The following is a 6,813-nucleotide window of genomic DNA, read 5'->3' on the forward strand; positions in this document are numbered from 1 at the left end:
CATCTGAATATTTGGGTTGAACTGTTCTGGAACGTTGTTGTAAATACAACTTAACCACTGATTTCTAGTCGTGTCCATTTTTGGAAGACCAAACAAAGTTTCGCTTTCACAACGAAACACAGCGTCACACACGGTGGCGAGTGAGCAGAGGCCGGGGGCTAGAGTGACGAGAGTGTAGCAACAACAATACTACAGCGAGGATAAAAGTTACGCCTTCTTTCTTTGATTGAACATTTGGGCGGCGTTATGCAAATCTTCCCACATAGTGTGGTAGATATGTTGGGGGCGTGTTAGAACGAGCCGTTTTAGGTAGGTGTGGTTAACTCTTAACTGTTATAAAGAATATCTCTTTGGATTTGAGACTTTAGTCTTTGCAACTTTACAGATCTTCTTTATGCACCAGGAGCTTGTAACACTCCAAAGAGAAAGGAAAAATTGAAATCGCATCATATGACCCCTTTAAGGCCGGGACACACCAAGCCGACTTCAAGGAACTAGCAGCGACGAAAGCCGATGGTGTTGTCACCTTGCGTCGGCAGCATCTGGACCAAAAGGCTGTGCTTGAACACACCGCTCAGACTACAGCCGACTGCAAACTAAGGGTGTGTTCACACTTGTAGTTTGGTTCTCTTGGTTTGTTTGGTCTGGACCAAAAAAAGAAAATGATAAATTTGGTCCTGGTCCACTTAGTGTTCACAATGGCATTTTTGACAGTGAACCTAAAGGCATAGTGATACGTTCACAACCTGACTGGTATTTCATGACGGAACTTACTGAACACCCCAAACAATAGGTGTGTTCGACTAAAAGTGGAGTTGCGCAGAGCGATCGGTTTATGAAATCAAAGTACCCATTCACCGATCACTCTGCTCAGTGCAGCTTTACGTATAATACACCTAATGCCGTCTGCTGGACTCGACGTGCTCATTGTTGAGTGTACATAAGATTTAATTTTTTCCACCTGCAAACTCACGAAGAGCTCATAAAAGGCACTTAACCTCCTCATTGTTGCTAATTTAGTTTTGGATACACCGCTCGTTCCTCGTCGTCAAATCATGTCGCTTATCATCGCATTTTGTCATTACATCCTGTTTTTGGTTCGTTTAGAAGTATTTGGTCTGTGTTGCATTCATATTTCATTCGAACCGCACCAGAGTTTGTCTGGAAGCGGACCGAGACCCATCTTTTTAGCGGTCTCGGTCCGCTTGTTTGGTGCGCACCAGGGTTCGGATGGCAGCATGCACACTTACTCAAACAAACCGCACTAACAGAGCAATCACACCAGTTTGCTTCAATCGAACCAAACATGACAAGTGTGAACACACCCTCACACATGCCCTCATTTACTTACTTGTTTTCATCACTTTCGCTTTAATTCTCGGGCACTTACTCGTTCGCTTAACTGAACATCCAATCAGACTTCTCACTCTCGCTTATGGCCCCAACGCTGATTCCACATGTTGACTTGGGCAAACTGCTGCAACGTGAGCCCGACGAGTGGAACACACCAAACCAACTACCCCGACAGCCTAAGTTAGTTAGCAAACCCCTTATAACTTGACCAAGGATAATTGGTTTATAGATTAATCCTGAATGTGCTGTTCATGTCTAAAATATTAGGGGAAAAAAAGAGAAAACTATTTCATTTATGATTTAAGCCCCGTCTTAGCAAAGAAACTGGGATTATTACAGTTACATCTCTCTTGTTTTGCTATTAGACCACAACATTCCCTTGGAGAGCTTGAGATTTATGTTGGCATTTGTAGGGCCCTATGGAATGCGTTTTATCTTTTTCCAAATTCCTTTTTTTTTTTTTTTATGGTTAAAATTTTTCTGGACTCCTTTTTAATGGTTCAAAATAATGTTTTTAATCAAAAAGTATGTCTAATTAATTGAAATAATTAAACATACAATTTATTAAAAGTTTAACAAAAAATACATGTTTAGGGCCCTATGAAATGTTTTATTTTTATGAAATGTTTTATTTTTTTTCACCTTGTTTTATTAAAATATTAATTTAATTTATCTGTGAATTAATGAAAATTAAACAAATATTATTTTTTGGCAAGTAAAGGGGATTTACTATTAAAATTAAAACATGAAAGAAATATTGTGTGATTATTTCTTAAAGGGGACATCAGATGCAAAATGCACTTTTATATGGTGTTTGAAAATATATACAACCACCCTATAATGATAAAAATCCACCCAGTTTTTTTTTTTTAAATACCAAAAAATAATAAGCACTTTTTCAGACCAAGCCGTTCACAGATTCTTGGCAAAGTGAAGTCATGTTGCATAGGCCGCTCCCACGACTGTAGATGAACACTGCCGTTTTAGCACAGACCCGCCCTGAGTGAGCTGTAAACAGTCCTCCATTGTTTCACCGCCGGAGCAGATGTAGACAAGAATGGCTCCTAAGTGATTGAGGTGTTCTGTTGTTGGATGTAATAATGAACATAGCAGTCGTCATTTACTCCCGACATCTGAGCCGCTGAAGACGCAGTGGATTACATTTGTTTTTGAAAGGAATGCGCCCCCAATCTACCTAAATGCGTTTATGTTTGCGCAAATCATTCGTGATCCTGCTTCATCTCCAGAAGAAGTGAGTATAAGTTTTTTTTTTTATTAATCTTTGCAAATCACCTTTCTTAATAATGTGCTGGTTAGCAAGTTTCATGCAAACCGCGGCTAAAGTTTACGGTCTCAGGAAGAGAGGGGTGGGGTGAGCAGAGCTCATTAGCATTTAAAGCGACAAATGGCTCGCTGCGGACAGAGCTGTTTTTGACAGGGTAAAAAGGGTGTTGTTTTACACTACCATTGAGAAATTTTAACCAAAGTATGTAATACACTTTTCATTAAGACCCTAAATAATCATACCAACTAGTGGAAAAACTTTTTTGTTTCTGGAAGAATACACGCTGAGAGGAATAACCCAGAATTTACCTCAGAAGAAGAACACAACGCGACGCGCAGCTTGATCCAGTGGTAAAGGTGTTACTGTTCAAGTCTCAGTGTTAAGATCAGTTTATTGATCTGAATATGTTTGAATATGTTTATTATACTGTGTTGTAAATAAAATAGAAATAATCAAAAACCCACATTATTTTACTCTCCTCGCACTCTTTCTTACCTGCCTCAGTCACATTCATATTGATGGCCATTATGGGAGGCCCTTTGTCTCTCAGGTGTGAATCACTAAATATTCATGGCCATTGTCACTCCCTCTCATATAATACACATACAGAAATTTAAAGGTATTCACGGCAGCCTGTTAAAATAAAATTTCGGTTTAACTTGAAGACACTGTGCCAGAAATATATTATTATTATTTAGTAGAATGTATGTGATACTAATACTACTGTTGAAAAATTAATAAAACTTTATTTTTTAAGAAATAATCACACAATATTTATTCCATGTATTAATTTGAATAGTAAATGCCCTTTATTTGCCAAAAAATAAAATGTGTTTAATTTTCATTAATTCAAAGATAAATTAAATCAATGTTTTATGCCTTCATTTGATAACCAGAAAATTACACAACACAACACAGAATTTCGGAGGGGTAAAAAAAAAAAAATCACAAGGCTATTGTAAGAATAAATAAAAATTGTTTGTATGCATTCAAATAATTAGATATGCTAAAACCATAGGCGGAGGGTGAACCAACTCCAGGGTAAGGCTAAAAGCAGCCAAATTGATTAACTACAAACATCACAAACCCATCTTTTTAGGCAAGAACCAGACATGGGTGTCATGTAGGCTAATAAAATATTTCTAATGGGACTGAATTTGTATTTAACATGATTACAATTTAATCAAAACATTAGAAATGAATAATAACATTTCATTTCCACGGTTATTCAAACAGCGAATAAATTATATACAGAAAGCGAGCGAAGAACTTTATCACCAACTTTGATCTATCGCGAGTTTAAGCGCTCTCAAAAAAACAGAACTATGGTTATAATCTCTGAAGCTGTCTACACTGTTAAATGAATCTCTTACTTACATTACACGTACATCTGTGCTTTGTTGTTTATGATGAGAGAATTCATGAGGATCTGAAATTCAGTCAGCGAGTGCGCACTCAACAAAACTGAGTTTCAGCGAGGACTCATATGAACGTCTCTGATTGGCCATTGCATTCCTAAGCTCAATAGAACCGTGTGTGATTGGTTATAATGCGCAACATTGTAAAAATGCTTTAGAAAAAGAAAAATGGGGCAAAATGATCAGATCTTAATTTAATGCCTCAAATCGACACTTTGCATTCATTTTAACTTTGTTAGCAACAGACATAATAGATTTAATTTATTTGTGCAGGGGCATTTTTGTCCAATTTAGTGGCATTTTTGTTCCAAGTCCCCATGGCCAGCCTTCCCCAGCCTTACACACGCTCCGCCTATGACTAAAACACAGAATTTGGTAACAATAAAACATGAAAATAAAAGATGAGGAAAAATGTAAACATTTCAAAGGGCCCTAAACATGTCATTTTTGTTCAGCTTTTAATAAATTGTTGTTAAATTGTATAAGTTGAATTAATTAGACATGCTTTTTAATTAATACAATTTAATTTAACAATTAAAAAGGAAACCAGAAAAACGGGGAAAAAATTGAAATTGAAAAAAATAAATAATTTGGGGAAAAATACAACTGATTTCATAGGACCCTAGTTAACCTTACAGTAGTACTCAACACTGATTACTGTCAGACTTTCAGAATCCTTCATCACTTGAAAGCTGCAGTCTGTAAGTTTTGCCTCTTTGTCGCCATCTCTGTTTGAAACCTGCGATTGCAGTTATTTGTAGAATCATCATCTTTACGTGTGTTGTGCTCCGGCTCGGCTCTAATGTTTTGAGTTTATGTGTGGCTGCCAGTCACTGCACCGGTGTGCATATTTACTGTACTTCACAATCACAGATTCTAGCCTACGTCTCGTCATCGGAGTCTGCCACGCTTGTTCTGACCAACTGAGGAAAAAGCACTACAATAAATCACGCTACCAATGGTGATTAAATCTAACAAATATAATTATTATACTTTGTTCTCAAATTGTTAATGTTAACAACATCAGCATTGCGTGACTATGCCTTTGGCACATATTTTTCATCTTTTAAAAACAACGTGGTGTCGTCTGCCAACTGTGAAATTTTAATTTCCCTCCCGAAAACAGAAATCCCTTTCAATTCTTGATTCTGAACAATGCTCACAGATAGCAACTCAGTAACTAATAAAAATAAAAAAGGAGAAAAAGGGCAGCCCTGCCTAACACCACGCTGTACATCAAATCTATGAGAAGTGTCAAAATTAATAACAACAGAACTGTTGATTCCTTTATAAAACATCGAAATAGTGGAAATAAAAGAATCCCCAAAACCAACAATTTAAGCGATTGTAAAAGAAAATGGTGTTCAATCGTGTCAAAGGCTTTGTAAAAATCAAGAAAAAGAATAAGACCTTGAGAGTGCATGGAATCTGCATAATCTAACAAATCCAGGACCAATCTTATATTGCTGGATATATGACGGCCTTTTAAAAAACCAGATTGTGTTTCAGATATAATAGAATTCAGATTCAATTTTAATCTATTGGCATAAACCGAAGTCAGAATTTTATAATCTACAGTAAGAAGCGTAATAGGGCGCCAATTGTCAATAGAAAGAGTGTCTTTGTTGGGTTTAGGGATGAGGGAAATAATCCCTCGTTTCATAGTTACTGTCATCTCTCTCTGAGTGATGCATTCTTTGTACATATTGAGTAAAGGGCATTTAATAATATCCCAAAAATGAGTGTAAAATTCTTTGCCCAGTTTCGATTATCCGGGAGTGACGCGCGGCCAAGATGGCGACGGCCCGCTCCGCCAACTTTGAGCTTCAAAAACGCTCTTCAGAAACCTACGGGTGACGTCACAGACACTACGTCCATGTTTTTATACAGTCTATGGTTCTTGCCCCAAAATTTATTTTGGATCATTTTTAACCAAAACAAAGTTACGGACTGCAGCTTCAAGATTATAATAATTTAATTTTAAAGCACAGCAACCACAAAAATCAGACTTTAACACCACTTTTTACTTTGAGATCGTTCTGAGGTTAAATACAGATTTAAAATCATAAGATATAGTTTAATAGCTATGATACTGTTTTTGAAATCACATCCTGGCATCTAACAATGCTTTGGAAAAAAAACAGTTCATCTTAAAAAAAAAAAAAAGAAAATGTTTACATAAATCCAAATAGGAAACTAAACAGTTATCAAATAAGCATGTGTTCTATTCTGTGTCCGAAACTCCTGAAACATTGCCGTCTCATATTTTAGAGCAGTCACTGCAATTTTTAAAAGAAATCAATTAAATCTGTACATGTGTGAAAATATTCAGATGTACAACACTATTAGAATATTACTATAAGTGTTGTTTTGCTGGCCGTGAATGCTGGGAATCCATGATAAATCCTAAGTAGCAAACTGAAAGTCAGTTATAACTAAATGCACTGGGTGGCGCTGTGGAGCGTGTTAACAAACTGATTGAATTTGATCTCAGAATATCATCCTCTGTCTCGCAAAGTTTGGAATTACTCTGATAAAAATTCTTACTAAATGATCTTACTTTTGATCAAATGAATCAGTGAATCTGAGTTCTCATAATTTCACCACAATGAGAAATCACATGAAATCCAAACAGCAGTCGACTGAAGAAAGACCAAAGCTTACAATATTACTGCTTTTCATGAGCCCAAATATTCAAATACAATATTTTCAAAAAATGGCCATCCCTAGATAAGAGTTCAGGTTATTTTGTGATTA

The sequence above is a fragment of the Sinocyclocheilus rhinocerous genome, unplaced genomic scaffold, assembly GCF_001515625.1.
Source record: "Sinocyclocheilus rhinocerous isolate Xijiao unplaced genomic scaffold, SAMN03320098_v1.1 scaffold10947, whole genome shotgun sequence".
Lineage (NCBI taxonomy): Eukaryota > Metazoa > Chordata > Actinopteri > Cypriniformes > Cyprinidae > Sinocyclocheilus > Sinocyclocheilus rhinocerous.